Source organism: Stegodyphus dumicola, chromosome X1 (assembly GCF_044657685.1).
Source record: "Stegodyphus dumicola isolate Sdum_Otavi_A_Nest chromosome X1, ASM4465768v1".
In the NCBI taxonomy this organism is placed as follows: Eukaryota; Metazoa; Arthropoda; class Arachnida; order Araneae; family Eresidae; genus Stegodyphus; species Stegodyphus dumicola.
Genome location: NC_140780.1, coordinates 97,826,037 through 97,838,406, shown reverse-complemented (window position 1 = coordinate 97,838,406; position 12,370 = coordinate 97,826,037). Strand labels below are relative to the sequence as shown.

Sequence of the window (12,370 nt, the reverse complement as noted above, 5' to 3'; positions counted from 1 at the left end):
GTATCAGCTGCGATTTGACGTAAGGACCAACACGCCCTTCTCAGTCCGATCACCATACCCCTCGTAAAATCGTGTATCTGCTGGAAGTGTCTTCGTTGACGGCGGTCTAGCATTCTCTCCTATTACACGTATCCTCCGGGACAAAAACCAACTTTCTTCGATAATTCTTCTGGCAGAATAACAACACGGATATTGCCCATTCTGCACATTCCTTCCCTTATATCTTACTTCACGTGAGTCGGAGAGCTGCGCATTTCACATCATTCGCATAACTCAGTGACGTGCGTCTATTCTAAAATTTGCATAAATTTCTAACCACTCCCTCCTTGGTGTTGCATTTTCAATGTCGAGCAGTGTAAGTGACAGCCCAACTTCAGTTAGGGCCAACTCCTATAGTTGGCCATGCTTCAGCTCGATTCGAGATAGCACCCATGGAGGTAGGAAGTAAGATGGAGTGTCATTAACCGGTTTCCCCAATACCCTGCTTTGAAGCACTGGTGATCCCTTCGTAGTGACCAAAACATTGGGTAATTTATATACTTTAAATATATATTAAATATATATACTTTAAATAGTACTTAACTTTTCTCTAAATATTTCTGAAAGGGAATAAAATAAGGATTCTTTTTTTAATATTATTTAAAACTTGTAACTAAGTTATTATAAAATGTAAGGGGAATAATTCTTTTAATTATACTTATCAGATACGAATTCGCAAATGGATCCATCTTCTGTTCCACACATTCGTGTAAAACTGTACATAATTTTACACAAATCTGTGGTTACAAATCAAGGAAAAGTTAACTTATTGGCATATCTGTGTGTATAATTTATTAATTTTGACGAGGCTTGCAACATTTGGTGGTAATTTTACTTTTAAGTAACCCTAATTTTGACGAGGCTTGCAACATTTGGTGGTAATTTTACTTTTAAGTAACCCAAGTAAGTAAAACGTGTAAGCCCAAAGGGATTATTTTTCAGATATATAAAAATAAAATGATGAGTTTAAAATGATCAACTCTCCTCTAAAAAATGAGCCCACCACCGGCCGAGCTGTAAAGTCACTGAACACTGGTAGTTCGGTCCAAGGTTCGAATCCCGCGAACGGGCTGGCTGCATGGGCGTTTTCGTAGTTTTTCCCATGTGTAACGTGTATACGAGCCAGTTTCCTTGGAAAGTCCTCCACGAAGGCATCCCTCCCCTTAGGCAGATAGCGCTTGAGGCTTTGCCATAATCACACACACACACATACACCTCTAAAAATGTTTAAAAAGTACATGTTACAATAATATGTGGATGTGAAAAAAAAAATTATTTAAAACATTTTGGCGTTTGGAACATAAAATAAAAGTAGCGAATACCCTTTCAAGGGTATCGAAAGATGTATACAATTTTAAAGGTAAAGTATTTTTTATTCTTTAAGCATAACTTATTTGCTAAAATTTACATTTTTGTAGTTCAACAGCTTAGAATTTTATAAAACAAATTCATAATCAAAATTGCTGTTGTTAGTTATCGAAAAATAACCAAGATGTGATTTTTGCGTAAATGTCACTAAACTATACAAATTGCTATTATCCATCACACTATGATTGTTTCTTTTATGCAGAAGTGTCCTGTTTTTCGCTTTGTATGAGTCCGAGGGTCTTCCACCCCTTTTCCCTACCACGACCTCTCGAGAGGACTTACGGCTCGTCGCATATTTAGAGTGTCCCCTGCCGCACAGACACTATGCATTTACAAACATCCATGCCTTCTTCGGAATTCGGACCTGGGCCCTTCGATACGGCACTAAGCACTATCCCGGTTAGGCGGTACAGAACATCATGGATAAGACCATCAGAAAAATCTTGGATCAAGCAAGCTGTCTAGGAAAAGTAAGAGGGAGAAAAACAGGAGAAATATCTTTAAAATTAAGTAAAATCCTGCTTATATGACGCACAGTTTATTACCAAATTAAACTTAATTGGCACAGTCCTTTAAATTCTTAATTTTAATTTCAGACATCCCATCTTTAAGGCTCCATATTGCACCAGGTTACATCATGCTTTCGCTGTAGTAACTGCAGTGAGAAATCTTTTCCCCAATCGCTGCTCAGGATTAAAACAAAGAATTTCCGAACTTACAAATACTACTGCAGTTATTACGCATCACTCTTTTACTGCTTGCTTTGCCTAGAAAAGTCACGTCTCCTCCCTAAGCTTCTTTTTCTATTATCTAAAATGTAAACTGCGTATATGGAAATAGTGAGGCGTGTTTAGAACCCCTGACGTTGCAACAATTAAGTAAAAATATATTTTCTGAAAATTGTTCCTGTTGAAAATAAAAAGGATGTTTTAATCATTAAACCGATAGTGATTTCTCCCCCCCCCCCCACTCATATCTACACAGCAGTTTTCTTGACAGTGATTAAAAAGCGATTGGTTCAACTTTTCTACCCAATCTGCTAAAATCTATCAATGTACCATACCTGCGAATCTTTAAAATATCACATAAATACTACTGCAGTTATTACGCATCACTCTTTTGCTTTATGTGTTGAATTTTAGTAGATAATGGCACTTGTATTAAACACGGGAAGTTAAGATTCCACATATAGGGAGTCCATGTCGACACGATATTTTAGATATTTATCTGCTGGAATTTTATATTATTATATTGTGATATTTTAGAGGTTAACACTCGTGGCACGTTGACAGAAATTAGCAAAGAGCTGACTAGAGAAGATGCAACCAATCACTGTTTAGTCATAGCCGAGAAAACAGCTGCGTAGATATAACTGGGGAGGGGATCACAACTGGCTTGATGAGTAAAACGTCCTTTTGATTCTGAACACGAAAATTCTTCAGAAAATATATTTCTGCTTAATTGGTACAACATTAGGGGTACAAAAAGCGCCCCACAGTTTCCATATACGCAATTTACATTTTAGATAATAGAAAAAAAAAAAAAAAAAGCTTAGCGAAGAGTGATGACTTTCCTAGGCAGAGCAAGCAGCAAAAGAGAGAGGAGTAATAATTGCAGTAATATTTATAAGCTCCAGAAGTCTTTGTTTTAATCCTGAGCATCGATTGGGACAAAGCTTTCGCACAGCGGAATGCATGATGTAACATGGTGCAATATGGAGCTTTGAAGAAAGGATGTCTGCAATTAAGAATTTAAAGGGACATTCCAATTAAGTTTAATTTAGTAATAAGTTTTTCTTCATATTTTGATATTTTACATGCACACACACACACATATATATAGGTAATAATTTTATAAAAAGTCAAGACGGGATTAACCTGATGCAAGTTTCAACAATGGTCTTCGAACTCTACTGCTTTAAACTTCCAGTGAATCAGACTAGAAGAGAAACACGCTAATGTGACAATCAAAATCGTAAAAACAACCTTGTATTTAGTGTAAGTATAATGAAACACTCAATCGATTTCGAGGGCAGCTAAAGGTCCCTCCTCATCAGGAGAAATAAATACCTAGAAAGAAGAAAATAAAGGAGAAGGAGTCTCAGAAACACGTGGTCCTTATCAGGAATGCACGTGGTTATAAGTGGATTTTTAATCAGAGTTGCACTGGCCGCCTACTTTTACTCTTGAATTCTTGGAGAATTTATAGTATATCGTGTCAGGGTGGTTTAAGATATATTGGCCAAACAAAAAGAGCGTTGAAGTTTCGTATCAAGGAACATGAATCTTATGTCAGAAAAGGCGAAATTAACAAGTCTTCAATAGCGTATCATAGTTGGACATTTAACCATAATTTTGACTTTGGGTCTGCAAAAATTATCCAAAAGGCTTCTTCCATAGGTGAATTGGATTTTCTTGAGGCTTTTCACATTCACAAAGATTTAGCAGGTTTAGTTAATGATTTGAAGTCCAATCCAGTCAAAAAGAAAAAATATCCAAAGTGCTTTGAAGGTCAGCAACCACATGAGTGAAAATAGTGTTTTGTGCACATTTTGCATTTCCTAATGCCTTTAAAATTCTACTATCTTAATTCAGTTATTTTTGCCGATAGATAGCGTTACCTCCTCGCGTTTGGTACTACCAGAGGGTATAAAAATTCGTTCAGTGGTTGCTTTCCATTATTTGAAGTTCAGATTTTGAGCGTGAAGGTGCATTTGCCCCTCGCTCCCTATTTTAACTTCGCTAATTTTTCTTGTCCTTTATGCTTGATCAGATAGCCTGACTCAGTAAAAGTAGGCGGCCAGTGCAACTCTGATTAAAAATCCAGTTATAACCACGTGCAGTGCTGATAAGGACCACGTGTTTCTGAGACTCCTTCTCCTTTATTTTCTTCTTTCTAGGTATTTCTTTCTCCTGATGAGGAGGGACCTTTAGCTGCCCTCGAAATCGATTGAGTGTTTCATTATACTTACGCTAAATACAAGGTTTTTTTTAAGATTTTGATTTTCCAGTGAATCATCAAATTCGTTTCCGGTGTGTGATTTAACAGCATATTCGAAAGTGCTTTGAAAATCATCTGTAAGCTCAAAATCGAATCTTTTTCGAATCCAGGTCAGTGCCGCAACGTAGTGAAATAATAATATGGTTAGTGCTTCTCGCTCGCTCCGAATATTCGTAATGTTTATGCATTTCCGATCATCGAGTAAAAAGAAAAAATATCCAAAGTGCTTTGAAGGTCAGCAACCACATGAGTGAAAATAGTGTTTTGTGCACATTTTGCATTTCTCGGTGTTCTTATTCAAAGAATGGAATATTATCGAAAGTTATTAATGTGATATTGAAGTGGTATTAAGTTCTAAATTGAGTAAATTACTTTAAAAACTTTGCATTTATAATTTATTTTATTATGATTTATTGATGATAATATTTTGCTTAAATCATTTTAAGATCAATGAGTTAATAATTTAAAAATTTTATGATTTATTTAAAATGCAGTTTTGTATTTCTGAATTGGAAAAGAAAAATTACTGAATTTGATAAAAATTAGGTAAAGAATTTGAAGGTCTTACATAGGTAAGGTTCCTATTACGAATACTATTTTTGTACTACTGTTTAAATTTCTTCGAATTTATATTTTTTAACTTATACTGTATTTTAAGAATGAAATTGTTTGAAATTTTTTAATTGTAGGTATTTATTTAATGTTTTCAAGATAAACGTTGAAGGCTCTCACCTTATGAAAAAATAATTTTTTTTTTTTTTTTAAATTTTAAGTATTTTTTTTTCATAAAATAGAGTGTGTTTTTAATTTTTATAATGGAATGACAACAGTTCGAAAAAAAGCCAGTTGCCTCTATCGAAGGAACAGAGGCCTTTTCTACAGTAACTGCTAATTTAGCAAATCTTTTGGCCACTTCTGAAGAATAATAAACATCAGTTTGCTCAACTGATAAACCAATATGACGGATATGCTGGTATTTAGAGAAAGTTGTGGAGTCTTCAGGTTTGTAAAGAATAAGTAAATTTTAAATGTCTTAATAATAGTGAAAAGTTTGAAATTTGTTGTGTTTATGAATGATGTGCAAAAAATTTTAATATTTTAAAAACGCCTTCCCTAAAAAATATAATTATGGAAATTCTAACAAATAACATGAAAGTTGGCATCTCAATCTGTATTATAATAGGAATATTTTCATCAACAAAAATTGGTAATTTTGTAAGACTTTTATTTGAACATTTACTTTGTGAGAAAATTGAAGCATTTACTTTGTGAAAATATTTTTCATCAAGAACTTTACAAAATTTTATTGGACATTCTTATTTCAGGATTCTAAAATGTGAAATTGTTTTAGAAGTTTACAGTGCTTAAAATTATTATTGAATTCAAAATTTTTACGACTTTCAGTGAAATGCCAAATTGAGTTAAAATATCAGTTAAAATTTTATGATGATAGTTTTTGTTTAAAAATTAATATTGTTTTGTATTTTCAAAATTATATATTTCATATTTTGCTGCTCTAACGCTTTTTCTTCCACCCTATTCATCCAGCCTTCCTTTTGAAGGGGGGTAATATGTAAGATATAACAAAATATGATAGCTGTTTTAAAAAATAATTGGCGACCTCAAAATTAACATTCTAAATTTGGTGATCTGCTCCTAAATTCATCTCTTCTCACAGGTTCCAGATTTTTCTATTTTACGTAACGTTTTAATGCAGATGCCTCTTGTCCAATCAAATTAATTGTAAACCAAAACACGGACCTGAAACTATTCCAACTGCCCCCCTTTTTCCTTATTTGAAGTTCTATGACACCCTTCCCTTTTTCGCATAAGCTCTCCTGCTGGCAAGACACTTTTTATCCACGCTGCTGCCGCTTACTTGCTTAAGATGACGTCGTACTTCAGATTGGAACTTACTGTCAAATATAATTAGGAAACATCTTATCTGCAAAAGAATGGTTTGATATACGTAAAAAAAAAATAAAAATAAAATAAAGATTGTGATTTTTCAAGATCCGTTGTGCTAAATTGCGGCGTCATCATGCTTTCCACTCAGCCACCTTTAAGCCACTAGGGTCTTCTCAGCCATCTATGTGTGTGTGTGTGATATATTCTGAACTAATTCAGAAGTCAAACAACAAAAATCAGCGTTATACCTACAAAATTTTCACAGGACTAGTTTCGATGGTTTTACAGAACCATCATCTTCAGCTGCAAAACCGCAAATGAACAAGATAGGAAATAATGATTAGATAAGATAAGAAAGGCTGGACAAGAATAAGCAAGTGGCGCCATCTGTTGGCGAAACCAGAACTAAAACATAATTTCTCTAAAAGCCGAAGGCAAATTTGGATTGGAATTAGGATCGTTAACTAGAACAGAAAGATTTCTATGAATGTGAAATGCCTCTAGAAAATCCAGTTCTCCAATGGAAGATGTTTTTTGAATAATTTTGGCAGCAGAAAAATTGAAAGTGTGATTTTCGGACCAACAATGTTGAGCAACAGAAGACTTCTGTGTTTCCTTTTTTCTAACATATGCCTCATGTTCTTTGACGCGAAATTTTAAGGCTCTCTTAGTTTGGCCAATGTAAATTAAACCACACTGGCAAGGAATCCTATAAATACCCCAGGAATTCATATCCGGAATGGGGTCCTTGAGTATAGAAGTTGGAATTTTATTGATGGGAGAATAAACAACCCGAAAGTTAAATTTCTGCAAAATATGTGCAACTTTATAGCTAATTGATGGAAAGAAGGGAATGACAACAGAATTTTTATAATCTCCTAAAATAAGAGTGTGGCTTTTAGTGTGTTGAGATGAGAATTTTTTAACTGCTTGATTAATAATGTTGGGTGAAAAGCCCCTGTCAATAGCTATTGCTTTTAAATAATTTAGTTCTTCATCAAGGGCGAATTTGGAGGAGCAAACTTGAAGAGCACGGAAAACATAGGAATAAAATGAAGCTAACTTTTGTTTAGTCGGATGACATGATTTAAAGTGTGGTGGAAGGCAAACCGATGAAGGTTTACGGTAAACTGTAGTACTGAAGTTGGATGTGTTACGTGTGACCAGAATGTCGAGAAACGGAAGAGAATTGCAAGTCTCAAGTTCAAAAGTGAACTGAATAGCAGGATCAATAGAATTCATTGTTGAAAGAACTTTATTTAAATCATCTTTATTACCTTCAAACAGGGTAAAAGTATCGTCTACGTAGCGGAACCATGCCGGAAAGTTTAAAGTTTCAAACAATTTTGATTCATAATAATGCATGTAGATATCAGCCAGGATGGGACTGAGGGGGCTTCCCATGGCTAATCCCTCAGTTTGTTTGTAATATTTATTTTGGAAAACAAAATGTGTTTGTTTCAAATATTACAAACAAACTGAGGGATTAGCCATGGGAAGCCCCCTCAGTCCCATCCTGGCTGATATCTACATGCATTATTATGAATCAAAATTGTTTGAAACTTTAAACTTTCCGGCATGGTTCCGCTACGTAGACGATACTTTTACCCTGTTTGAAGGTAATAAAGATGATTTAAATAAAGTTCTTTCAACAATGAATTCTATTGATCCTGCTATTCAGTTCACTTTTGAACTTGAGACTTGCAATTCTCTTCCGTTTCTCGACATTCTGGTCACACGTAACACATCCAACTTCAGTACTACAGTTTACCGTAAACCTTCATCGGTTTGCCTTCCACCACACTTTAAATCATGTCATCCGACTAAACAAAAGTTAGCTTCATTTTATTCCTATGTTTTCCGTGCTCTTCAAGTTTGCTCCTCCAAATTCGCCCTTGATGAAGAACTAAATTATTTAAAAGCAATAGCTATTGACAGGGGCTTTTCACCCAACATTATTAATCAAGCAGTTAAAAAATTCTCATCTCAACACACTAAAAGCCACACTCTTATTTTAGGAGATTATAAAAATTCTGTTGTCATTCCCTTCTTTCCATCAATTAGCTATAAAGTTGCACATATTTTGCAGAAATTTAACTTTCGGGTTGTTTATTCTCCCATCAATAAAATTCCAACTTCTATACTCAAGGACCCCATTCCGGATATGAATTCCTGGGGTATTTATAGGATTCCTTGCCAGTGTGGTTTAATTTACATTGGCCAAACTAAGAGAGCCTTAAAATTTCGCGTCAAAGAACATGAGGCATATGTTAGAAAAAAGGAAACACAGAAGTCTTCTGTTGCTCAACATTGTTGGTCCGAAAATCACACTTTCAATTTTTCTGCTGCCAAAATTATTCAAAAAACATCTTCCATTGGAGAACTGGATTTTCTAGAGGCATTTCACATTCATAGAAATCTTTCTGTTCTAGTTAACGATCCTAATTCCAATCCAAATTTGCCTTCGGCTTTTAGAGAAATTATGTTTTAGTTCTGGTTTCGCCAACAGATGGCGCCACTTGCTTATTCTTGTCCAGCCTTTCTTATCTTATCTAATCATTATTTCCTATCTTGTTCATTTGCGGTTTTGCAGCTGAAGATGATGGTTCTGTAAAACCATCGAAACTAGTCCTGTGAAAATTTTGTAGGTATAACGCTGATTTTTGTTGTTTGACTTCTGAATTAGTATTTATTCGGCGTGTTATTGTGTCTTAATTATATTCTGAACTGTTTATATTCTGAACTATATATATATTATGAACTATAGTTTAGAACTGTGTTAGCTTCGGCTAAATCTATTTAGTTAGTCATTAATTAGTTCTTATTTCTTACATTTTGAGTTTAAGCGCAAGTGAAGGCTTTGCTGTACGCCGTGAGAACGGGGCCGACTGTTAATCTTATTCTGAGTGAAATAAAGGGTAATTAACCCTTCAAGAGTTTAGGTTTCTGTTCCTGGACTTATGCGACTATTCGCTTAGCAGTTCACTAAATTCTTCGACACTTTATTTACCAGAATAAACGTGAGAAACTCGATAAATGCATGAAAGTTGTTAGGCTCTCCAACCATGACTAAGTTCATTTTTTAGTAAAATTAGCACCTCAGGGCTGAGAACTGAATGTAGGGTGTAATTCTGAGATCTCGTATGTCTAAATTCTAACAAGTAGAATGTCGACTACACAGGAGTGTGGAACACGTTTTACATGTACACACAAGCTCTCATATCAGTACACCTTGCTGAAGAGCACGAGAAGATTTAAAATTTGGAAAGAATGGGATGAGCAAAAGATCCCCCATAGGATATTAAATGAGAATAAATCTATTTGTGGAAAACCTTAAACGTTACGTGAATACATTAAATACATTAGACCTTTTCTAAACTATTTTCCATCCAGAGGTCTGGAGAGAGAGACCCGAGGAAGAAGGCTGTGAATGTAATAGAATGCGGAAATTTCGTCTGTAACATAACTTAATCTTAAGACTTAAAAACTTTGTGAAGGTTGAGTTCGAGTTAGGACTAGAATTTAATTATCTTTATCCAGGGGGGGGGAAGATGTAGGGCTTCATTTATTTTTGCTTACAGTTATTTTAATTTGTGAGAAAATAGAAAAGATAATTAATAATCTTTTCTATTTTCTCTTATACCCCTTACGTTTCCTCTTTAGGATATAAATGAATTAGGGTGAGCCAAAGTATTAAACTGTTGGAGAGAAAAGTTTAACAGATCTTGTTTTCGCTATTGTAAGCGCACGCTGCCAATTCTTTCAGCTTAATCTGAAAGTCAACTTAATCTTACTCTTCAGTCAACCTTAAATATCGGCTATGCATTCTTGCTCTGAATTAATGTTCTTCCAGGGTATGTTCTGAATCAACCTGTTAGCTTTAAAATGAATTGTGTAGTGTACTACTCTTAATTTTAAATTTAGTATTAAGTAACTTTTGAGTTCTCAGTTTGATCGGTGTTTGTAAGCCATGCAAATTATTATTGTGTTTAATAAAAGGATCTTTTACACCCTTTCCCTGGTTGTGATCATCTTAAAAACCTGTGCAAGAATTCGCAAGGTTTAACACTTGGGTAGATCTAGACATTAAAATATGTAATTTTATGTTAAAAAATTGCAATTTATTTTGACATTTCAAAAAAGGAGTAGACAACATATTAGAGTTTAGGGACACACTAAGGGAAAAATTGAACTCAAAAATTAAATACGATTTCAGTAAACACAATGGTCCAGTAAAATGGATTATATTTGCAAAAAAGCATTATAATTAGCCTTTGCAACAGTCCCAAAAAGGAAAACTACAGAACTACTAGAACCCTATTAGAACACATATAACCCTATTAGTTCTGCAATTTACTTTATGGGACTGCAAAGATAATTAACGAAAAAGGCAAACTGCAGTAGAATGTCATTAAAATGTCATAATATGATGTTACCGCATAGCATCCTACATTTGTGCAACAAAAACATCGTTTATAAAGACGCGAAAATGGCGTCTTTGCTTTAAAAGTGTTCCACATATAGACGTGAAGTCGGTGTCTTAGCATCAAAAGTGTTCTACGTAAAAGACATGAAATCGACGTCTTTGCAGTGGTCATTAAACATATACTTTCGCTGACATATGGGCGTTCAAAAGACGACACAATATGACGTCTTTGCAACATCATGCAGGATGCATTTGCTATGTCTTTATGATAAGGTTATGCTACTTGGAGTAGTTAGGATAAAACTTCCAAAAATGAATGCAAGTAAGTTTTTCTAAAATGCACCAACCAAAAAGGTTATTTTACACAGACAGTCTGCATATCATTAAAAAGAATATGCTGCCTATTCAGGAAACAATATCAGAACATCATGAATGCCAGTATCAAATGGAACACAGAATTACCGATAGTCAGTCTAGAAATCAAAGAAATATTATTCTTCCGAGTAATTTGAAATTTATTACCTAATACTGTTCTTTCATATAAATACTTTAGGATACACTTTTTAATTGGCAATGAGAATTATTCATTTAAGCATTTTGATCACAGTCCATTCTTACCATCCCAGAGAACAGATCATGCCAGGTAATAAGTCATATTTTCTCATGAGGTTAATGAGGTCTGACTGTAATTTTTTCCCCTAATTGCACTACCATCATTCATATCACTTTTATACTACTTGCATAAAAAAATTATAGGGGAAATCTGTTAGAGTCTTTTAAGGAAAATAGAGTCTAAAATAATGTTGCAGTCCATCATTATGTATACAAAAATACACATCATTTTCTTTTCTTTCCTTTTTAACTTTCATTTTTAATAAAAATAAACCTGATCATGAAATATACAAAATGTCTCTGCAGTGTTAGTTTGAATGAATGGAGTTTTATTCTAATAAGAGATTGCTCATTTAACTATACAAAGGATTGCTCTTTGTTGAACTGTTATCTGAAACTGTTTTGCTCAAATTAGTCTAGATAAATGGGTTATACTGTATGTGGAATTTTTAGAAATACTTAGATAGGTATCACTTGCAGCACAGTATTTTATGTGAAACTATCTGATGGCAGTAAAAGCAGTACTCAACATTATACCCATCTAGCCCAATTGTTTTACAAAGGCATATAAGGTTTCTATGAAAAAGGGATTTCCTAAGAGATAATACATCTGTCTCATTCTTAATTAGTCTTATTCAACAAATTTCTTAAAAATACAGCAAAAGTATCATAAATCTTTTATTATAGTCAGCTGAAATATAGCAGCAGCTTTTGTTTCATGATTAAAACAATTTCACAGCATTTCACAAAAATAAAATACATTATTTTACACTATTTTGTACATTCTTATAGCTACAAATACGTTATTAATAAATAAGATTTTATACATATAACAGATTTGATCAGTCTGCTGTTAGTGAAATCTGTCATATAATAGACTTTATATCAGTCTGATGTTAGTCAAATCTGTTATATAATAAAGTATAAAATTCAGTACACTTTTTATTCATCACTGAATTTCTTATTCATGAATAAACTGCTTAAAACATCAGCAACAGCATTAACAGCAACAGCATT

At 33.9% G+C, this 12,370-nt stretch overlaps 1 protein-coding gene across 1 annotated transcript in view; it reads right to left on the bottom strand.

Moving 5' to 3' along the window:
- LOC118183902 (peripheral plasma membrane protein CASK-like) overlaps positions 1–12,370 on the bottom strand; it is a 367,998-nt gene that overhangs the window by 319,512 nt on the left and 36,116 nt on the right. The gene's annotated exons all lie outside the window — the stretch shown is intronic.